Raw genomic sequence first — 24613 nt, forward strand, 5'->3', positions numbered from 1 at the left:
GAGCCCAACGCACGTCCCGACGTAGAGCCCAACGCACGTCCCTACGTAGAGCAGAAAGTTAGCTAACTACAGACATAGAGCCCAACGCACGTCCCGACGTAGAGCCCAACGCACGTCCCGACGTAGAGCTGAAAGTAAGCTAAAACCCGACGTAGAGCCCAACGCACGTCCCGACGTAGAGCTGAAAGTAAGCTATATCCCGACGTAGAGACCAACGCACGTCCCGACGTAGAGGCCAACGCACGTCCCGACGTAGAGCTGAAAGTAAGCTAAATCCCGACGTAGAGCCCAACGCACGTCCAGACGTAGCGCCCAACGCACGTCCCGACGTAGAGCTGAAAGTAAGCTAAATCCCGACGTAGACCCCAACGCACGTCCCGACGTAGAGCCCAACGCACGTCCCGACGTAGAGCTGAAAGTAAGCTAAATCCCGATGTAGAGGCCAACGCACGTCCCGACGTAGAGGCCAACGCACGTCCCGACTTAGAGGCCAACGCACGTCCCGACGTAGAGGCCAACGCAAGTCCCGACGTAGAGGACAACGCACGTACCGACGTAGCGCCCAACGCACGTCCCGACGTAGATCTGAAAGTAAGCTAAATCCCGACGTAGAGGCCAACGCACGTCCCAACGTAGAGCTGAAAGTAAGCTAAATCCCGACGTAGAGCCCAACGCACGTCCCGACGTAGAGCCCAACGCATGTCCCGACGTAGATCTGAAAGTTAGCTAAATCCTGACGTAGAGCCCAACGCACGTCCCGACGTAGCGCCCAACGCACGTCCCGACGTAGCGCCCAATGCACGTCCCGACGTAGAGCTGAAAGTAAGCTAAATCCCGATGTAGAGGCCAACGCACGTCCCGACGTAGAGGCCAACGTACGTCCCGACTTAGAGGCCAACGCACGTCCCGACGTAGAGGCCAACGCACGTCCCGACGTAGAGCTGAAAGTAAGCTAAATCCCGACGTAGAGCCCAACGCACGTCCCGACGTAGAGCCCAACGCACGTCCCGACGTAGAGCCCACCGCACGTCCCGACGTAGAGCCCACCGCACGTCCCGACGTAGAGCTGAAAGTAAGCTAAATCCCGACGTAGCGCCCAACGCACGTCCCGACGTAGCGCCCAACGCACGTCCCGACGTAGAGCTGAAAGTAAGCTAAATCCCGACGTAGAGGCCAACGCACGTCCCGACGTATAGCCCAACGCACGTCCCGACGTAGAGCTGAAAGTAAGCTAAATCCCGACGTAGAGCCCAACGCACGTCCCGACATAGAGCCCAACGCACGTCCCGACGTAGAGCTGAAAGTTAGCTAACTACAGACGTAGAGCCCAACGCACGTCCCGACGTAGAGGCCAACGCACGTCCCAACGTAGAGCCCAACGCACGTCCCGACGTAGAGCTGAAAGTAAGCTAAATCCCGACGTAGAGCCCAACGCACGTCCCGACGTAGCGCCAAACGCACGTCCCGACGTAGAGCTGAAAGTTAGCTAACTACAGACGTAGAGCCCAACGCACGTCCCGACGTAGAGCCCAACGCACGTCCCGACTTAGAGCTGAAAGTAAGATAAATCCCGAAGTAGAGCCCAACACACGTCCCGACGTAGAGCTGAAAGTAAGCTAAATCCCGACGTAGAGGCCAACGCACGTCCCGACGTAGAGGCCAACGCACGTCCCGACGTAGAGCTGAAAGTAAGCTAAATCCCGACGTAGAGCCCAACGCACGTCCCGACGTAGAGCCCAACGCACGTCCCGACGTAGAGCTGAATGTAAGCTAAATCCCGATGTAGAGGCCAACGCACGTCCCGATGTAGAGGCCAACGCACGTCCCGACGTAGAGGCCAATGCACGTCCCGACTTATATGCCAACGCACGTCCCTACGTAGAGGACAACGCACGTCCCGACGTAGAGCCCAACGCACGTCCCGACGTAGCGCCCAACGCACGTCCCGACGTAGAGCTGAAAGTTAGCTAACTACAGACGTAGAGCCCAACGCACGTCCCGACGTAGAGCTGAAAGTAAGCTAAATCCCGACGTAGAGCCCAACGCACGCCCCGACGTAGAGCTGAAAGTAAGCTAAATCCCGACGTAGAGGCCAACGCACGTCCCGACGTAGAGGCCAACGCACGTCCCGACGTAGAGGCCAAAGCACGTCCCGACGTAGAGCTGAAAGTAAGCTAAATCCCGACGTAGAGCCCAACGCACGTCCCGACGTAGAGCCCAGCGCACGTCCCGACGTACAGCCCACCGCACGTCCCGACGTAGAGCCCAACGCACGTCCCGACGTAGAGCTGAAAGTAAGCTAAATCCCGACGTAGCGCCCAAAGCACGTCCCGACGTAGCGCCCAACGCACGTCCCGACGTAACACCCAACGCACGTCCCGACGTAGAGCTGAAAGTAAGCTAAATCCCGACGTAGAGGCCAAAGCACGTCCCGACGTAGAGGCCAACGCACGTCCCGACGTAGAGGCCAACGCACGTCCCGACGTAGAGCCCAATGCACGTCCCGACGTAGAGCTGAAAGTAAGCTAAATCCCGACGTAGAGCCCAACGCACGTCCCGACGTAGAGCCCAACGCACGTCCCGACGTAGAGCCCAACGCACGTCCCGACGTAGCGCCAAACGCACGTCCCGACGTAGAGCTGAAAGTTAGCTAACTACAGACGTAGAACCCAACGCACGTCCCGACGTAGAGCCCAACGCACGTCCCGACGTAGAGCCCAACGCACGTCCCAACGTAGAGCCCAACGCACGTCCCGACGTAGAGCTGAAAGTAAGCTAAATCCCGACGTAGAGCCCAACGCACGTCCCGACGTAGAGCCCAACGCACGTCCCGACGTAGACCTGAAAGTTAGCTAAATCCCGACGTAGAGCCCAACGCATGTCCCGACGTAGAGCTGAAAGTAAGCTAAATCCCGACGTAGAGGCCAACGCACGTCCCGACGTAGAGCCCAACGCACGTCCCGACGTAGAGCTGAAAGTAAGCTAAATCCCGACGTAGAGCCCAACGCACGTCCCGACGTAGAGGCCAGCGCACGTCCCGACGTAGAGGCCAGCGCACGTCCCGACGTAGAGGCCAGCGCACGTCCCGACGTAGAGCTTAATGTAAGCTAAATCCCGACGTAGAGCCCAACGCACGTCCTGACGTAGAGCCCAACGCACGTCCCGACGTAGAGCCCAACGTACGTCCCGACGTAGAGCTGAAAGTAAGCTAAATCCCGACGTAGCGCCCAACGCACGTCCCGACGTAGCGCCCAACGCATGTACCGACGTAGAGCTGAAAGTTAGCTAACTACAGACGTAGAGCCCAACGCACGTCCCGACGTAGAGCTGAAAGTTAGCTAACTACAGACGAACTGCCCAACGCGCGTCCAGACGTAGAGCTGAAAGTTAGCTAACTACAGACGTAGAGCCCAACGCGCGTCCCGACGTAGAGCCCAACGCGTGTCCCGACGTAGAGCCCAACGCACGTCCCGACGTAGAGCTGAAAGTAAGCTAAATCCCGACGTAGAGGCCAACGCACGTCCCGACGTAGAGTCCAACGCACGTCCCGACGTAGAGGCCAACGCACGTCCCGACGTAAAGGACAACGCACGTCCCGACGTAGAGCTGAAAGTTAGCTAACTACAGACGTAGAGCCCAACGCACGTCCCGACGTAGAGCCCAACGCACGTCCCGACGTAGAGCTGAAAGTAAGCTAAATCCCGACGTAGAGCCCAACGCACATCCCGACGTAGAGCCCAACGCACGTCCCGACGTAGAGCCCAACACACGTCCCGACGTAGAGCCCAACGCACGTCCCGACGTAGAGCCCAACGCACGTCCCGACGTAGAGGCCAACGCACGTCCCGACGTAGAGCTGAAAGTAAGCTAAATCCCGACGTAGAGCCCAACGCACGTCCCCACGTAGAGCCCAACGCACGTCCCGACGTAGAGCCCACCGCACGTCCCGACGTAGAGCCCACCGCACGTCCCGACGTAGAGCTGAAAGTAAGCTAAATCCCGACGTAGCGCCCAACGCACGTCCCGACGTAGCGCCCAACGCACGTCCGTCGTAGCGCCCAACGCACGTCCCGACGTAGAGCTGAAAGTAAGCTAAATCCCGACGTAGAGGCCAACGCACGTCCCGACGTAGAGCCCAACGCACGTCCCGACGTAGAGGCCAACGCACGTCCCGACGTAGAGCCCAACGCACGTCCCGACGTAGAGCTGAAAGTTAGCTAAATCCCGACGTAGAGCCCAACGCACGTCCCGACGTAGAGCCCAAGGCACGTCCCGACGTAGAGCCCAACGCACGTCCCGACGTAGCGCCAAACGCACGTCCCGACGTAGAGCTGAAAGTTAGCTAACTACAGACGTAGAGCCCAACGCACGTCCCGACGTAGAGCCCAACGCACGTCCCGACGTAGAGCCCAACGCACGTCCCGACGTAGAGCTGAAAGTAAGCTAAATCCCGACGTAGAGCCCAACGCACGTCCCGACGTAGAGCCCAACGCACGTCCCGACGTAGAGCCCAACGCACGCCCCGACGTAGAGCTGAAAGTAAGCTAAATCCCAACGTAGAGCCCAACGCACGTCCCGACGTAGAGCTGAAAGTAAGCTAAATCCCGACATAGAGCCCAACGCACGTCCCGACGTAGAGGCCAACGCACGTCCCGACGTAGAGGCCAACGCACGTCCCGACGTAGCGCCAAACGCACGTCCCGACGTAGAGCTGAAAGTTAGCTAACTACAGACGTAGAACCCAACGCACGTCCCGACGTAGAGCCCAACGCACGTCCCGACGTAGAGCCCAACGCACGTCCCAACGTAGAGCCCAACGCACGTCCCGACGTAGAGCTGAAAGTAAGCTAAATCCCGACGTAGAGCCCAACGCACGTCCCGACGTAGAGCCCAACGCACGTCCCGACGTAGACCTGAAAGTTAGCTAAATCCCGACGTAGAGCCCAACGCACGTCCCGACGTAGAGCTGAAAGTAAGCTAAATCCCGACGTAGAGGCCAACGCACGTCCCGACACACAGGCCAACGCACGTCCCGACGTAGAGCTGAAAGTAAGCTAAATCCCGACGTAGAGCCCAACGCACGTCCCGACGTAGAGGCCAGCGCACGTCCCGACGTAGAGGCCAGCGCACAACCCTACGTAGAGCTTAATGTAAGCTAAATCCCGACGTGGAGCCCAACGCACGTCCTGACGTAGAGCCCAACGCACGTCCCGACGTAGAGGCCAACGCACGTCCCGACGTAGAGCTGAAAGTAAGCTAAATCCCGACGTAGCGCCCAACGCACGTCCCGACGTAGCGCCCAACGCACGTACCGACGTAGAGCTGAAAGTTAGCTAACTACAGACGTAGAGCCCAACGCACGTCCCGACGTAGAGCTGAAAGTTAGCTAACTACAGACGTAGAGCCCAACGCACGTCCCGACGTAGAGCCCAACGCACGTCCCGACGTAGAGCTGAAAGTAAGCTAAATCCCGACGTAGAGCCCAACGCACGTCCCGACGTAGAGCCCAACGCACGTCCCGACATAGAGCCCAACGCACGTCCCGACGTAGAGCTGAAAGTAAGCTAAATCCCGACGTAGAGCCCAACGCACGTCCCGACGTAGAGCCCAACGCACGTCCCGACGTAGAGCCCACCGCACGTCCCGACGGAGAGCCCACCGCACGTCCCGACGTAGAGCTGAAAGTAAGCTAAATCCCGACGTAGCGCCCAACGCACGTCCCGACGTAGAGCCCAACGCACGTCCCGACGTAGAGGCCAACGCACGTCCCGACGTAGAGCCCAACGCACGTCCCGACGTAGAGCTGAAAGTAATCTAAATCCCGACGTAGAGCCCAACGCACGTCCCGACGTAGAGCCCAACGCACGTCCCGACGTAGTGCCCAACGCACGTCCCGACGTAGCGCCAAACGCACGTCCCGACGTAGAGCTGAAAGTTAGCTAACTACAGACGTAGAGCCCAACGCACGTCCCGACATAGAGCCCAACGCACGTCCCGACGTAGAGCCCAACGCACGTCCCGACGTATAGCTGAAAGTAAGCTAAATCCCGACGTAGAGCCCAACGCACGTCCCGACGTAGAGCCCAACGCACGTCCCGACGTAGAGCTAAAACTTAGCTAACTACAGACGTAGAGCCCAACGCACGTCCCGACGTAGAGCCCAACGCACGTCCCGACGTAGAGCTGAAAGTAAGCTAAATCCCAACGTAGAGCCCAACGCACGTCCCGACGTAGAGCTGAAAGTAAGCTAAATCCCGAAGTATAGGCCAACGCACGTCCCGACGTACAGGCCAACGCACGTCCCGACGTAGAGCTGAAAGTAAGCTAAATCCCGACGTAGAGGCCAACGGATGTCCCGACGTAGAGGCCAGCGCACGTCCCGAGTTAGAGCCCAACGCACGTCCCGACGTAGAGCTTAATGTAAGCTAAATCCCGACGTAGAGCCCAACGCACGTCCCGACGTAGAGCGCAACGCACGTCCCGACGTAGAGCCCAACGCACGTCCAGACGTAGAGCTGAAAGTAAGCTAAATCCCGACGTAGCGCCCAACGCACGTCCCGACGTAGCGCCCAACGCACGTACCGACGTAGAGCTGAAATTTAGCTAACTACAGACGTAGAGCCCAACGCACGTCCCGACGTAGAGCTGGAAGTTAGCTAACTACAGACGAATTGCCCAACGCGCGTCCAGACGTAGAGCTGAAAGGTAGCTAACTACAGACGTAGAGCCCAACGTGCGTCCCGACGTAGACCCCAACGAGTGTCCCGACGTAGAGTCCAACGCACGTCCCGACGTAGAGCCCAACGCACGTCCCGACGTAGAGCTGAAAGTAAGCTAAATCCCGACGTAGAGCCCAACGCACGTCCCGACGTAGAGGCCAACGCACGTCCCGACGTAGAGGCCAACGCACGTCCCGACGTAGAGCTGAAAGTAAGCTAAATCCCGACGTAGAGCCCAACGCACGTCCCGACGTAGAGCCCAACGCACGTCCCGACGTAGACCTGAAAGTTAGCTAAATCCCGACGTAGAGCCCAACGCACGTTCCGACGTAGAGCTGAAAGTAAGCTAAATCCCGACGTAGAGGCCAACGCACGTCCCGATGTACAGGCCAACGCACGTCCCGACGTAGAGCTGAAAGTAAGCTAAATCCCGACGTAGAGCCCAACGCACGTCCCGACGTAGAGGCCAGCGCACGTCCCGACGTAGAGGCCAGCGCACGTCCCGACGTAGAGGCCAGCGCACGTCCCGACGTAGAGCTTAATGTAAGCTAAATCCCGACGTAGAGCCCAACGCACGTCCCGACGTAGAGCTGAAAGTAAGCTAAATCCCGAAGTAGAGGCCAACGCACGTCCCGACATACAGGCCAACGCACGTCCCGACGTAGAGCTGAAAGTAAGCTAAATCCCGACGTAGAGGCCAACGGATGTCCCGACGTAGAGGCCAGCGCACGTCCCGAGTTAGAGCCCAACGCACGTCCCGACGTAGAGCTTAATGTAAGCTAAATCCCGACGTAGAGCCCAACGCACGTCCCGACGTAGAGCCCAACGCACGTCCCGACGTAGAGCCCAACGCACGTCCCGACGTAGAGCTGAAAGTAAGCTAAATCCCGACGTAGCGCCCAACGCACGTCCCGACGTAGCGCCCAACGCACGTACCGACGTAGAGCTGAAATTTAGCTAACTACAGACGTAGAGCCCAACGCACGTCCCGACGTAGAGCTGAAAGTTAGCTAACTACAGACGAATTGCCCAACGCGCGTCCAGACGTAGAGCTGAAAGGTAGCTAACTACAGACGTAGAGCCCAACGTGCGTCCCGACGTAGACCCCAACGCGTGTCCCGACGTAGAGTCCAACGCACGTCCCGACGTAGAGCCCAACGCACGTCCCGACGTAGAGCTGAAAGTAAGCTAAATGCCGACGTAGAGGCCAACGCACGTCCCGACGTAGAGCCCAACGCACGTCCCGACGTAGAGGCCAACGAACGTCCCGACGTAGAGCTGAAAGTAAGCTAAATCCCGACGTGGAGCCCAACGCACGTCCCGACGTAGAGGCCAACGCACGTCCCGACGTAGAGGCCAACGCACGTCCCGACGTAGAGCTGAAAGTAAGCTAAATCCCGACGTAGAGCCCAACGCACGTCCCGACGTAGAGCCCAACGCACGTCCCGACGTAGCGCCCAACACACGTCCCGACGTAGAGCTGAATGTTAGCTAACAACAGACGTAGAGCCCAACGCACGTCCCGACGTAGAGCAGAAAGTTAGCTAACTACAGACGTAGAGCCCAACGCACGTCCCGACGTAGAGCCCAACGCACGTCCCGACGTAGAGCCCAACGCACGTCCCGATGTAGCGCCCAACGCACGTCCCAACGTAGAGCTGAAAGTAAGTTAAATCCCGACGTAGAGGCCAACGCACGTCCCGACGTAGAGGCCAACGCACGTCCCGACTTAGAGGCCAACGCACGTCCCGACGTAGAGGACAACGCACGTCCCGACGTAGAGGCCAACGCACGTCCCGACGTAGAGCTGAAAGTAAGCTAAATCCCGACGTAGAGCCCAACGCACGTCCCGACGTAGAGCCCAACGCACGTCCCGACGTAGAGCTGAAACTTAGCTAACTACAGACGTAGAGCCCAACGCACGTCCCGACGTAGAGCCCAACGCACGTCCCGACGTAGAGGTGAAAGTAAGCTAAATCCCGAAGTAGAGCCCAACACACGTCCCGACGTAGAGCTGAAAGTAAGCTAAATCCCGACGTAGAGGCCAACGCACGTCCCGACGTAGACGCCAACGCACGTCCCGACGTAGAGCTGAAAGTAAGCTAAATCCCAACGTAGAGCCCAACGCACGTCCCGACGTAGAGGCCAACGCACGTCCCGACGTAGAGCTGAAAGTAAGCTAAATCCCGACGTAGAGCCCAACGCACGTCCCGACGTAGAGCCCAACGCACGTCCCGACGTAGAGCCCACCGCACGTCCCGACGTAGAGCCCAACGCACGTCCCGACGTAGAGCTGAAAGTAAGCTAAATCCCCACGTAGCGCCCAATGCACGTCCCGACGTAGCGCCCAACGCACGTCCCGACATAGCGCCCAACGCACGTCCCGACGTAGAGCTGAAAGTAAGCTAAATCCCGACGTAGAGGCCAACGCACGTCCCGACGTAGAGGCCAACGCACGTCCCGACCTAGAGGCCAATGCGCGTCCCGACGTAGAGGCCAATGCACGTCCCGACGTAGAGCTGAAAGTAAGCTAAATCCCGACGTAGAGGCCAACGCACGTCCCGACGTAGAGGCCAACGCACGTCCCGACGTAGCGCCCAACGCACGTCCCAACGTAGAGCTGAAAGTAAGTTAAATCCCGACGTAGAGGCCAACGCACGTCCCGACGTAGAGGCCAACGCACGTCCCGACTTAGAGGCCAACGCACGTCCCGACGTAGAGGACAACGCACGTCCCGACGTAGAGGCCAACGCACGTCCCGACGTAGAGCTGAAAGTAAGCTAAATCCCGACGTAGAGCCCAACGCACGTCCCGACGTAGAGCCCAACGCACGTCCCGACGTAGAGCCCAACGCACGTCCCGACGTAGAGCTGAAACTTAGCTAACTGCAGACGTAGAGCCCAACGCACGTCCCGACGTAGAGCCCAACGCACGTCCCGACGTAGAGGTGAAAGTAAGCTAAATCCCGAAGTAGAGCCCAACACACGTCCCGACGTAGAGCTGAAAGTAAGCTAAATCCCGACGTAGAGGCCAACGCACGTCCCGACGTAGACGCCAACGCACGTCCCGACGTAGAGCTGAAAGTAAGCTAAATCCCAACGTAGAGCCCAACGCACTTCCCGACGTAGAGGCCAACGGACGTCCCGACGTAGAGCTGAAAGCAAGCTAAATCCCGACGTAGAGCCCAACGCACGTCCCGACGTAGAGCCCAACGCACGTCCCGACGTAGAGCCCACCGCACGTCCCGACGTAGAGCCCAACGCACGTCCCGACGTAGAGCTGAAAGTAAGCTAAATCCCCACGTAGCGCCCAATGCACGTCCCGACGTAGCGCCCAACGCACGTCCCGACATAGCGCCCAACGCACGTCCCGACGTAGAGCTGAAAGTAAGCTAAATCCCGACGTAGAGGCCAACGCACGTCCCGACGTAGAGGCCAACGCACGTCCCGACCTAGAGGCCAATGCGCGTCCCGACGTAGAGGCCAATGCACGTCCCGACGTAGAGCTGAAAGTAAGCTAAATCCCGACGTAGAGGCCAACGCACGTCCCGACGTAGAGGCCAACGCACGTCCCGACGTAGAGCCCAACGCACGTCCCGACGTAGCGCCAAACGCACGTCCCGACGTAGAGCTCAAAGTTAGCTAACTACAGACGTAGAGCCCAACGCACGTCCCGACGTAGAGCCCAACGCACGTCCCCACGTAGAGCCCAACGCACGTCCCGACGTAGCGCCCAACGCACGTCCCGACGTAGAGCTGAAAGTAAGTTAAATCCCGACGTAGAGGCCAACGCACGTCCCGACGTAGAGGCCAACGCACGTCCCGACTTAGAGGCCAACGCACGTCCCGACGTAGAGGCCAACGCACGTCCCGACGTAGAGCTGAAAGTAAGCTAAATCCCGACGCAGAGCCCAACGCACGTCCCGACGTATAGCCCAACGCACGTCCCGACGTAGAGCCCAACGCACGTCCCGACGTAGAGCTGAAAGTTACCTAACTACAGACGTAGAGCCCAACGCACGTCCCGACGTAGAGCCCAACGCACGTCCCGACGTAGAGCTGAAAGTAAGCTAAATCCCGACGTAGAGCCCAACAGACGTCCCGACGTAGAGCTGAAAGTAAGCTAAATCCCGACGTAGAGGCCAACGCACGTCCCGACGTAGAGGCCAACGCACGTCCCGACGTAGAGCTGAAAGTAAGCTAAATCCAGACGTAGAGGCCAACGCACGTCCCGACGTAGAGGCCAACGCACGTCCCGACGTAGAGCTGAAAGTTAGCTAACTACAGACGTAGAGCCCAACGCACGTCCCGACGTAGAGCCCACCGAACGTCCCGACCTAGAGCCCACCGCACGTCCCGACGTAGAGCCCAACGCACGTCCCGACGTAGAGCTGAAAGTAAGCTAAATCCCGACGTAGCGCCCAACGCACGTCCCGACGTAGCGCCCAACGCACGTCCCGACGTAGAGCTGAAAGTAAGCTAAATCCCGACGTAGAGGCCAACGCACGTCCCGACGTAGAGGCCAACGCACGTCCCGACCTAGAGGCCAACGCACGTCCCGACCTAGAGGCCAACGCACGTCCCGACGTAGAGCTGAAAGTAAGCTAAATCCCGACGTAGAGCCCAACGCACGTCCCGACGTAGAGCCCAATGCACGTCCCGACGTAGAGCCCAACGCACGTCCCGACGTAGCGCCAAACGCACATCCCGACGTAGAGCTGAAAGTTAGCTAACTATAGACGTAGAGCCCAACGCACGTCCCGACGTAGAGCCCAACGCACGTCCCGACGTAGAGCTGAAAGTAAGCTAAATCCCGACGTAGAGGCCAACGCACGTCCCGACGTAGAGCTGAAAGTAAGCTAAATCCCGACGTAGAGCCCAACACACATCCCGACGTAGAGTCGAACGCACGTCCCGACGTAGAGCTGAAAGTAAGCTAAATCCCGACGAAGAGCCCAACGCACGTCCCGACGTAGAGCCCAACGCACGTCCCGACGTAGAGCTGAAAGTAAGCTAAATCCCGACGTAGAGCCCAACGCACGTCCCGACGTAGAGCTGAAAGTAAGCTAAAACCCGACGTAGCGCCCAACGCACGTCCCGACGTAGAGCTGAAAGTAAGCTAAATCCCGACGTAGCACCCAACGCACGTCCCGACGTAGAGCCCAACGCACGTCCCGACGTAGAGCCCAACGCACGTCCCGACGTAGAGCTGAAAGTTAGTTAAATCCCGACGTAGAGCCCAACGCACGTCCCGACGTAGAGCCCAATGCACGTCCCGACGTAGAGCCCAACGCACGTCCCGACGTAGAGCTGAAACTTAGGTAACTACAGACGTAGAGCGCAACGCACGTCCCGACGTAGAGCCCAACGCACGTCCCGACGTAGATCTGAAAGTAAGCTAAATCCCGACGTAGCGCCCAACGCACGTCCCGACGTAGCGCCCAACGCACGTACCGACGTAGAGCTGAAAGTTAGCTAACTACAGACGTAGAGCCCAACGCACGTCCCGACGTAGAGCTGAAAGTTAGCTAACTACAGACGAATTGCCCAACGCGCGTCCAGACGTAGAGCTGAAAGTTAGCTAACTACGGACGTAGAGCCCAACGCGCGTCCCGACGTAGAGGCCAACGCACGTCCCGACGTAGAGCTGAAAGTAAGCTAAATCCCGACGTAGAGCCCAACGCACGTCCCGACGTAGAGCCCAACGCACGTCCCGACGTAGAGCTGAAACTTAGCTAACTACAGACGTAGAGCCCAACGCACGTCCCGACGTAGAGCCCAACGCACGTCCCGACGTAGAGGTGAAAGTAAGCTAAATCCCGAAGTAGAGCCCAACACACGTCCCGACGTAGAGCTGAAAGTAAGCTAAATCCCGACGTAGAGGCCAACGCACGTCCCGACGTAGAGGCCAACGCACGTCCCGACGTACAGCTGAAAGTAAGCTAAATCCCAACGTAGAGCCCAACGCACGTCCCGACGTAGAGGCCAACGCACGTCCCGACGTAGAGCTGAAAGTAAGCTAAATCCCGACGTAGAGCCCAACGCACGTCCCGACGTAGAGCCCAACGCACGTCCCGACGTAGAGCCCACCGCACGTCCCGACGTAGAGCCCAACGCACGTCCCGACGTAGAGCTGAAAGTAAGCTAAATCCCGACGTAGCGCCCAATGCACGTCCCGACGTAGCGCCCAACGCACGTCCCGACATAGCGCCCAACGCACGTCCCGACGTAGAGCTGAAAGTAAGCTAAATCCCGACGTAGAGGCCAACGCACGTCGCGACGTAGAGGCCAACGCACGTCCCGACGTAGAGCCCAACGCACGTCCCGAAGTAGCGCCAAACGCACGTCCCGACGTAGAGCTCAAGGTTAGCTAAATACAGACGTAGAGCCCAACGCACGTCCCGACGTAGAGCCCAACGCACGTCCCGACGTAGAGCCCAATGCACGTCCCGACGTAGCGCTCAACGCACGTCCCGACGTAGAGCTGAAAGTAAGCTAAATCCCGACGTAGAGGCCAACGCACGTCCCGACGTAGAGCTGAAAGTAAGCTAAATCCCGACGTAGAGCCCAACACACATCCCGACGTAGAGCCCAACGCACGTCCCGACGTAGAGCTGAAAGTAAGCTAAATCCCGACGTAGAGGCCAACGCACGTCCCGACGTAGAGGCCAGCGCACGTCCCAACGTAGAGCTGAAAGTAAGCTAAATCCCAACGTAGAGCCGAACGCACGTCCCGACGTAGAGGCCAACGCACGTCCCGACGTAGAGCTGAAAGTAAGCTAAATCCCGACGTAGAGCCCAACGCACGTCCCGACGTAGAGCCCACCGCACGTCCCGACGTAGAGCCCACCGCACGTCCCGACGTAGAGCTGAAACTTAGCTAACTACAGACGTAGAGCCCAACGCACGTCCCGACGTAGAGCCCAACGCACGTCCCGACGTAGAGGTGAAAGTAAGCTAAATCCCGAAGTAGAGCCCAACACACGTCCCGACGTAGAGCTGAAAGTAAGCTAAATCCCGACGTAGAGGCCAACGCACGTCCCGACGTAGAGGCCAACGCACGTCCCGACGTAGAGCTGAAAGTAAGCTAAATCCCAACGTAGAGCCCAACGCACGTCCCGACGTAGAGGCCAACGCACGTCCCGACGTAGAGCTGAAAGTAAGCTAAATCCCGACGTAGAGCCCAACGCACGTCCCGACGTAGAGCCCAACGCACGTCCCGACGTAGAGCCCACCGCACGTCCCGACGTAGAGCCCAACGCACGTCCCGACGTAGAGCTGAAAGTAAGCTAAATCCCGACGTAGCGCCCAATGCACGTCCCGACGTAGCGCCCAACGCACGTCCCGACATAGCGCCCAACGCACGTCCCGACGTTGAGCTGAAAGTAAGCTAAATCCCGACGTAGAGGCCAACGCACGTCGCGACGTAGAGGCCAACGCACGTCCCGACCTAGAGGCCAACGCACGTCCCGACATAGAGGCCAATGCACGTCCCGACGTAGAGCTGAAAGTAAGCTAAATCCCGACGTAGAGCCCAACGCACGTCCCGACGTAGAGCCCAACGCACGTCCCGACGTAGAGCCCAACGCACGTCCCGACGTAGCGCCAAACGCACGTCCCGACGTAGAGCTCAAAGTTAGCTAAATACAGACGTAGAGCCCAACGCACGTCCCGACGTAGAGCCCAACGCACGTCCCGACGTAGAGCCCAACGCACGTCCCGACGTAGCGCCCAACGCACGTCCCGACGTAGAGCTGAAAGTAAGTTAAATCCCGACGTAGAGGCCAACGCACGTCCCGACGTAGAGGCCAACGCACGTCCCGACTTAGAGGCTAACGCACGTCCCGACGTAGAGGCCAACGCACGTCCCGACGTAGAGCTGAAAGTAAGCTAAATCCCGACGTAGAGCCCAACGCACGTTCGACGTAGAGCCCAACGCACGTCCCGACGTAGAGCCCAACGCACGTCCCGACGTAGCGCCAAACGCACGTCCCGACGTAGAGCTCAAAGTTAGCTAAATACAGACGTAGAGCCCAACGCACGTCCCAACGTAGAGCCCAACGCACGTCCCGACGTAGAGCCCAACGCACGTCCCGACGTAGCGCCCAACGCACGTCCCGTCGTAGAGCTGAAAGTAAGTTAAATCCCGACGTAGAGGCCAACGCACGTCCCGACGTAGAGGCCAACGCACGTCCCGACTTAGAGGCCAACGCACGTCCCGACGTAGAGGCCAACGCACGTCCCGACGTAGAGCTGAAAGTAAGCTAAATCCCGACGTAGAGCCCAACGCACGTCCCGACGTATAGCCCAACGCACGTCCCGACGTAGAGCCCAACGCACGTCCCGACGTAGAGCTGAAAGTTACCTAACTACAGACGTAGAGCCCAACGCACGTCCCGACGTAGAGCCCAACGCACGTCCCGACGTAGAGCTGAAAGTAAGCTAAATCCCGACGTAGAGCCCAACAGACGTCCCGACGTAGAGCTGAAAGTAAGCTAAATCCCGACGTAGAGGCCAACGCACGTCCCGACGTAGAGGCCAACGCACGTCCCGACGTAGAGCTGAAAGTAAGCTAAAACCCGACGTAGCGCCCAACGCACGTCCCGACGTAGAGCTGAAAGTAAGCTAAATCCCGACGTAGCACCCAACGCACGTCCCGACGTAGAGCCCAACGCACGTCCCGACGTAGAGCCCAACGCACGTCCCGACGTAGAGCTGAAAGTTAGTTAAATCCCGACGTAGAGCCCAACGCACGTCCCGACGTAGAGCCCAATGCACGTCCCGACGTAGAGCCCAACGCACGTCCCGACGTAGAGCTGAAACTTAGCTAACTACAGACGTAGAGCGCAACGCACGTCCCGACGTAGAGCCCAACGCACGTCCCGACGTAGAGCTGAAAGTAAGCTAAATCCCGACGTAGCGCCCAACGCACGTCCCGACGTAGCGCCCAACGCACGTACCGACGTAGAGCTGAAAGTTAGCTAACTACAGACGTAGAGCCCAACGCACGTCCCGACGTAGAGCTGAAAGTTAGCTAACTACAGACGAACTGCCCAACGCGCGTCCAGACGTAGAGCTGAAAGGTAGCTAACTACAGACGTAGAGCCCAACGCGCGTCCCGACGTAGAGCCCAACGCACGTCCCGACGTAGAGCCCAACGCAAGTCCCGACGTAGAGCTGAAAGTAAGCTAAATCCCGACGTAGAGGCCAACGCACGTCCCGACGTAGAGTCCAACGCACGTCCCGACGTAGAGGCCAACGCACGTACAGACGTAAAGGACAACGCACGTCCCGACGTAGAGCTGAAAGTTAGCTAACTACAGACGTAGAGCCCAACGCACGTCCCGACGTAGAGCCCATCGCACGTCCCGACGTAGAGCTGAAAGTAAGCTAAATCCCGACGTAGAGCCCAACGCACGTCCCGACGTAGAGCCCAACGCACGTCCCGACGTAGAGGCGAACGCACGTCCCGACGTAGAGGCCAACGCACGTCACGACGTAGAGGCCAACGCACGTCCCGACGTAGAGCTGAAAGTAATCTAAATCCCGACATAGAGCCCAACGCACGTCCCGACGTAGAGCCCAACGCACGTCCCGACGTAGAGCCCACCGCACGTCCCGACGTAGAGCCCAACGCACGTCCCGACGTAGAGCTGAAAGTAAGCTAAATCCCGACGTAGCGCCCAACGCACGTCCCGACGTAGAGCTGAAAGTAAGCTAAATCCCGACGTAGAGGCCAACGCACGTCCCGACGTAGAGGCCAACGCACGTCCCGACGTAGAGGCCAACGCACGTCCCGACGTAGAGCCCAACGCACGTCCCGACGTAGAGCTGAAAGTAAGCTAAATCCCGACGTAGAGCCCAACGCACGTCCCGACGTAGAGCCCAACGCACGTCCCAACGTAGCGCCAAACGCACGTCCCGACGTAGAGCTGAAAGTTAGCTAACTACAGACGTAGAGCCCAACGCACGTCCCGTCGTAGAGCCCAACGCACGTCCCGACGCAGAGCCCAACGCACGTCCCGACGTAGACCTGAAAGTAAGCTAAATCCCGACGTAGAGCCCAACGCACGTCCCGACGTAGAGCCCTACGCACGTCCCGACGTAGAGCTAAAACTTAGCTAACTACAGACGTAGAGCCCAACACACGTCCCGACGTAGAGCCCAACGCACGTCCCGACGTAGAGCTGAAAGTGAGCTAAATCCCAACGTAGAGCCCAACGCACGTCCCGACGTACAGCTGAAAGTAAGCTAAATCCCGAAGTAGAGGCCAACGCACGTCCCGACGTACAGGCCAACGCACGTCCCGACGTAGAGCTGAAAGTAAGCTAAATCCCGACGTAGAGTCCAACGGACGTCCCGACGTAGAGGCCAGCGCACATCCCGACTTAGAGGCCAGCGCACGTCCCGAGTTAGAGCCCAACGCACGTCCCGACGTAGAGCTTAATGTAAGCTAAATCCCGACGTAGAGCCCAACGCACGTCCCGACGTAGAGCCCAACGCACGTCCCGACGTAGAGCTGAAAGTTAGCTAACTACAGACGTAGAGCCCAACGCACGTCCCGATGTAGAGCCCAACGCACGTCCCGACGTAGAGCTGAAAGTAAGCTAAATCCCGACGTAGAGCCCAACGCACGTCCCGACGTAGAGCCCAACGCACGTCCCGACGTAGAGCTGAATTTAGCTAAATCCCGACGTAGAGCCCAACGCACGTCCCGACGTAGAGCCCAACGCACGTCCCGACGTAGAGCCCAACGCACGTCCCGACGTAGAGCTGAAAGTAAGCTAAATCCCGACGTAGAGGCCAACGCACGTCCCAACGTAGAGCTGAAAGTAAGCTAAATCCCGACGTAGAGCCCAACGCACGTCCCGACGTAGAGCCCAACGCACGTCCCGACGTAGAGCTGAAAGTTGGCTAACTACAGACGTAGAGCCCAACGCACGTCCCGACGTAGAGCCCAACGCACGTCCCGACGTAGAGCTGAAAGTAAGCTAAATCCCGACGTAGAGCCCAACGCACGTCCCGACGTAGAGCCCAACGCACGTCCCGACGTAGAGCTGAATTTAGCTAAATCCCGACGTAGAGCCCAACGCACGTCCCGACGTAGAGCCCAACGCACGTCCCGACGTAGAGCCCAACGCACGTCCCGACGTAGAGCTGAAAGTAAGCTAAATCCCGACGTAGAGGCCAACGCACGTCCCAACGTAGAGCTGAAAGTAAGCTAAATCCCGACGTAGAGGCCAACGCACGTCCCGACGTAGAGCTGAAAGTAAGCTAAATCCCAACGTAGAACCCAACGCACGTCCCGACGTAGAGCCCAACGCACGTCCCGACGTAGAACCCAACGCACGTCCCGACGTAGAGCTGAAAGTAAGCTAAATCCCGACGTAGAGGCCAACGCACGTCCCGACGTAGAGCTGAAAGTAAGCTAAATCCCGCCGTAGAGCACAACGCACGTCCCGACGTAGAGCCCAACGCACGTCCCGACGTAGTGCCCAACGCACGTCCCGACGTGGAGCTGAAAGTAAGCTAAATCCCGACGTAGAGCCCAACGCACGTCCCGACGTAGAGCCCAACGCACGTCCCGACGTAGAGCCCAACGCACGTCCCGACGTAGAGCTGAAAGTTACCTAACTACAGACGTAGAGCCCAACGCACGTCCCGACGTAGAGCCCAACGCACGTCCCGACGTAGAGCTAAAAGTAAGCTAAATCCCGACGTAGAGCCCAACAGACGTCCCGACGTAGAGCTGAAAGTAAGCTAAATCCCGACGTAGAGGCCAACGCACGTCCCGACGTAGAGGCCAACGCACGTCCCGACGTAGAGCTGAAAGTAAGCTAAATCCCGACGTAGAGGCCAACGCACGTCCCGACGTAGAGGCCAACGCACGTCCCGACGTAGAGCTGAAAGTTAGCTAACTACAGACGTAGAGCCCAACGCACGTCCCGACGTAGAGCCCACCGAACGTCCCGACGTAGAGCCCACCGCACGTCCCGACGTAGAGCCCAACGCACGTCCCGACGTAGAGCTGAAAGTAAGCTAAATCCCGACGTAGCGCCCAACGCACGTCCCGACGTAGCGCCCAACGCACGTCCCGACGTAGAGCTGAAAGTAAGCTAAATCCCGACGTAGATGCCAACGCACGTCCCGACGTAGAGGCCAACGCACGTCCCGACCTAGAGGCCAACGCACGTCCCGACCTAGAGGCCAACGCACGTCCCGACGTAGAGCTGAAAGTAAGCTAAATCCCGACGTAGAGCCCAATGCACGTCCCGACGTAGAGCCCAACGCACGTCCCGACGTAGCGCCAAACGCACGTCCCGACGTAGAGCTCAAAGTTAGCTAAATACAGACGTAGAGCCCAACGAACGTCCCGACGTAGAGCCCAACGCACGTCCCGACGTAGAGCCCAACGCACGTCCCGACGTAGCGCCCAACGCACGTCCCGACGTAGAGCTGAAAGTAAGTTAAATCCCGACGTAGAGGCCAACGCACGTCCCGACGTAGAGGCCAACGCACGTCCCGACTTAGAGGCCAACGCACGTCCCGACGTAGAGGCCAACGCACGTCCCGACGTAGAGCTGAAAGTAAGCTAAATCCCGACGTAGAGCCCAACGCACGTCCCGACGTAGAGCCCAACGCAAGTCCCGACGTAGAGCCCAACGCACGTCCCGACGTAGCGCCAAACGCACGTCCCGACGTAGAGCTCAAAGTTAGCTAAATACAGACGTAGAGCCCAACACACGTCCCGACGTAGAGCCCAACGCACGTCCCGACGTAGAGCCCAACGCACGTCCCGACGTAGCGCCCAACGCACGTCCCGACGTAGAGCTGAAAGTAAGTTAAATCCCGACGTAGAGGCCAACGCACGTCCCGACGTAGAGGCCAACGCACGTCCCGACTTAGAGGCCAACGCACGTCCCGACGTAGAGGCCAACGCACGTCCCGACGTAGAGCTGAAAGTAAGCTAAATCCCGACGTAGAGCCCAACGCACGTCCCGACGTATAGCCCAACGCACGTCCCGACGTAGAGCCCAACGCACGTCCCGACGTAGAGCTGAAAGTTACCTAACTACAGACGTAGAGCCCAACGCACGTCCCGACGTAGAGCCCAACGCACGTCCCGACGTAGAGCTGAAAGTAAGCTAAATCCCGACGTAGAGCCCAACAGACGTCCCGACGTAGAGCTGAAAGTAAGCTAAATCCCGACGTAGAGGCCAACGCACGTCCCGACGTAGAGGCCAACGCACGTCCCGACGTAGAGCTGAAAGTAAGCTAAATCCCGACGTAGAGGCCAACGCACGTCCCGACGTAGAGGCGAACGCACGTCCCGACGTAGAGCTGAAAGTAAGCTAAATCCCTACGTAGAGCCCAACCCACGTCCCGACGTAGAGCCCACCGCACGTCCCGACGTAGAGCCCAACGCACGTCCCGACGTAGAGCTGAAAGTAAGCTAAATCCCGACGTAGCGCCCAACGCACGTCCCGACGTAGCGCCCAACGCACGTCCCGACGTAGAGCTGAAAGTAAGCTAAATCCCGACGCAGAGGCCAACGCACGTCCCGACGTAGAGGCCAACGCACGTCCCGACCTAGAGGCCAACGCACGTCCCGACGTAGAGCTGAAAGTAAGCTAAATCCCGACGTAGAGCCCAACGCACGTCCCGACGTAGAGCCCAATGCACGTCCGGCGTAGAGCCCAACGCACGTCCCGACGTAGCGCCAAACGCACATCCCGACGTAGAGCTGAAAGTTAGCTAACTACAGACGTAGAGCCCAACGCACGTCCCGACGTAGAGCCCAACGCACGTCCCGACGTAGAGCTGAAAGTAAGCTAAATCCCGACGTAGAGGCCAACGCACGTCCCGACGTAGAGCTGAAAGTAAGCTAAATCCCGACGTAGAGCCCAACACACATCCCGACGTAGAGCCCAACGCACGTCCCGACGTAGAGCTGAAAGTAAGCTAAATCCCGACGTAGAGCCCAACGCACGTCCCGACGTAGAGCTGAAAGTAAGCTAAAACCCGACGTAGCGAACAACGCACGTCCCGACGTAGAGCTGAAAGTAAGCTAAATCCCGACGTAGCACCCAACGCACGTCCCGACGTAGAGCCCAACGCACGTCCCGACGTAGAGCCCAACGCACGTCCCGACGTAGAGCTGAAAGTTAGTTAAATCCCGACGTAGAGCCCAACGCACGTCCCGACGTAGAGCCCAATGCACGTCCCGACGTAGAGCCCAACGCACGTCCCGACGTAGAGCTGAAACTTAGCTAACTACAGACGTAGAGCGCAACGCACGTCCCGACGTAGAGCCCAACGCACGTCCCGACGTAGAGCTGAAAGTAAGCTAAATCCCGACGTAGCGCCCAACGCACGTCCCGACGTAGCGCCCAACGCACGTACCGACGTAGAACTGAAAGTTAGCTAACTACAGACGTAGAGCCCAACGCACGTCCCGACGTAGAGCTGAAAGTTAGCTAACTACAGACGAACTGCCCAACGCGCGTCCAGACGTAGAGCTGAAAGGTAGCTAACTACAGACGTAGAGCCCAACGCGCGTCCCGACGTAGAGCCCAACGCACGTCCCGACGTAGATCCCAACGCACGTCCCGACGTAGAGCTGAAAGTAAGCTAAATCCCGACGTAGAGGCCAACGCACGTCCCGACGTAGAGTCCAACGCACGTCCCGACGTAGAGGCCAACGCACGTACAGACGTAAAGGACAACGCACGTCCCGACGTAGAGCTGAAAGTTAGCTAACTACAGACGTAGAGCCCAACGCACGTCCCGACGTAGAGCCCAACGCACGTCCCGACGTAGAGCTGAAAGTAAGCTAAATCCCGACGTAGAGCCCAATGCACGTCCCGACGTAGAGCCCAACGCACGTCCCGACGTAGAGGCCAACGCACGTCCCGACGTAGAGGCCAACGCACGTCCCGACGTAGAGGCCAACGCACGTCCCGACGTAGAGCTGAAAGTAATCTAAATCCCGACATAGAGCCCAACGCACGTCCCGACGTAGAGCCCAACGCACGTCCCGACGTAGAGCCCACCGCACGTCCCGACGTAGAGCCCAACGCACGTCCCGACGTAGAGCTGAAAGTAAGCTAAATCCCGACGTAGCGCCCAACGCACGTCCCGACGTAGAGCTGAAAGTAAGCTAAATCCCGACGTAGAGGCCAACGCACGTCCCGACGTAGAGCCCAACGCACGTCCCGACGTAGAGGCCAACGCACGTCCCGTCGTAGAGCCCAACGCACGTCCCGACGTAGAGCTGAAAGTAAGCTAAATCCCGACGTAGAGCCCAACGCACGTCCCGACGTAGAGCCCAACGCACGTCCCAACGTAGCGCCAAACGCACGTCCCGACGTAGAGCTGAAAGTTAGCTAACTACAGACGTAGAGCCCAACGCACGTCCCGTCGTAGAGCCCAACGCACGTCCCGACGCAGAGCCCAACGCACGTCCCGACGTAGACCTGAAAGTAAGCTAAATCCCGACGTAGAGCCCAACGCACGTCCCGACGTAGAGCCCTACGCACGTCCCGACGTAGAGCTAAAACTTAGCTAACTACAGACGTAGAGCCCAACGCACGTCCCGACGTAGAGCCCAACGCACGTCCCGACGTAGTGCTGAAAGTGAGCTAAATCCCAACGTAGAGCCCAACGCACGTCCCGACGTAGAGCTGAAAGTAAGCTAAATCCCGAAGTAGAGGCCAACGCACGTCCCGACGTACAGGCCAACGCACGTCCCGACGTAGAGCTGAAAGTAAGCTAAATCCCGACGTAGAGGCCAACGGACGTCCCGACGTAGAGGCCAGCGCACATCCCGACTTAGAGGCCAGCGCACGTCCCGAGTTAGAGCCCAACGCACGTCCCGACGTAGAGCTTAATGTAAGCTAAATCCCGACGTAGAGCCCAACGCACGTCCCGACGTAGAGCCCAACGCACGTCCCGACGTAGAGCTGAAAGTTAGCTAACTACAGACGTAGAGCCCAACGCACGTCCCGATGTAGAGCCCAACGCACGTCCCGACGTAGAGCTGAAAGTAAGCTAAATCCCGACGTAGAGCCCAACGCACGTCCCGACGTAGAGCCCAACGCACGTCCCGACGTAGAGCTGAATTTAGCTAAATCCCGACGTAGAGCCCAACGCACGTCCCGACGTAGAGCCCAACGCACGTCCCGACGTAGAGCCCAACGCACGTCCCGACGTAGAGCTGAAAGTAAGCTAAATCCCGACGTAGAGGCCAACGCGCGTCCCGACGTAGAGGCCAACGCGCGTCCCGACGTAGAGCTGAAAGTAAGCTAAATCCCGACGTAGAGGCCAACGCACGTCCCGACGTAGAGGCCAACGCACGTCCCGCCGTAGAGGCCAACGTACGTCCCGACGTAGAGCCCAACGCACGTCCCGACGTAGAGCCCAACGCGCGTCCCGAAGTAGATGCCAACGCAGGTCCCGACGTAGAGCCCAAAGCACGTCCCGACGTAGAGCTGAAAGTTAGCTAACTACAGACGTAGAGCCCAACGCACGTCCCGACGTAGAGCCCAACGCACGTCTCGACGTAGAGCCCAACACACGTCCCGACGTAGCGCCCAACACACGTCCCGACGTAGAGCTGAAAGTTAGCTAACTACAGACGTAGAGCCCAACGCACATCCCGACGTAGAGCTGAAAGTTAGCTAACTACAGACGTAGAGCCCAACGCACGTCCCGACGTAGAGCTGAAAGTTAGCTAACTACAGACGTAGAGCCCAACGCGCGTCCCGACGTAGAGCCCAACACGCGTCCCGACGTAGAGCCCAACGCGCGTCCCGACGTAGAGCCAAACACACGTCCCGACGTAGAGCCCAACGCACGTCCCGACGTAGAGCCCAGCGCACGTCCCGACGTCGAGCCCAACGCACGTCCCGACTTACCGCCCAACGCACGTCCCGACGTAGAGCTTAATGTAAGCTAAATCCCGACGTAGAGCCCAACGCACGTCCCGACGTAGAGCCCAACGCACGTCCCGACGTAGAGCTGAAAGTTAGCTAACTACAGACGTAGAGCCCAACGCACGTCCCGATGTAGAGCCCAACGCACGTCCCGACGTAGAGCTGAAAGTAAGCTAAATCCCGACGTAGAGCCCAACGCACGTCCCGACGTAGAGCCCAACGCACGTCCCGACGTAGAGCTGAAAGTTGGCTAACTACAGACGTAGAGCCCAACGCACGTCCCGACGTAGAGCCCAACGCACGTCCCGACGTAGAGCCCAACGCACGTCCCGACGTAGAGCTGAAAGTAAGCTAAATCCCGACGTAGAGGCCAACGCGCGTCCCGACGTAGAGGCCAACGCGCGTCCCGACGTAGAGCTGAAAGTAAGCTAAATCCCGACGTAGAGGCCAACGCACGTCCCGACGTAGAGGCCAACGCACGTCCCGCCGTAGAGGCCAACGTACGTCCCGACGTAGAGCCCAACGCACGTCCCGACGTAGAGCCCAACGCGCGTCCCGAAGTAGATGCCAACGCAGGTCCCGACGTAGAGCCCAAAGCACGTCCCGACGTAGAGCTGAAAGTTAGCTAACTACAGACGTAGAGCCCAACGCACGTCCCGACGTAGAGCCCAACGCACGTCTCGACGTAGAGCCCAACACACGTCCCGACGTAGCGCCCAACACACATCCCGACGTAGAGCTGAAAGTTAGCTAACTACAGACGTAGAGCCCAACGCACATCCCGACGTAGAGCTGAAAGTTAGCTAACTACAGACGTAGAGCCCAACGCACGTCCCGACGTAGAGCTGAAAGTTAGCTAACTACAGACGTAGAGCCCAACGCGCGTCCCGACGTAGAGCCCAACACGCGTCCCGACGTAGAGCCCAACGCGCGTCCCGACGTAGAGCCAAACACACGTCCC

This window comes from Leptosomus discolor, chromosome 15 (assembly GCF_034619465.1).
Source record: "Leptosomus discolor isolate bLepDis1 chromosome 15, bLepDis1.hap2, whole genome shotgun sequence".
Classification (NCBI taxonomy): Eukaryota; Metazoa; Chordata; class Aves; order Leptosomiformes; family Leptosomidae; genus Leptosomus; species Leptosomus discolor.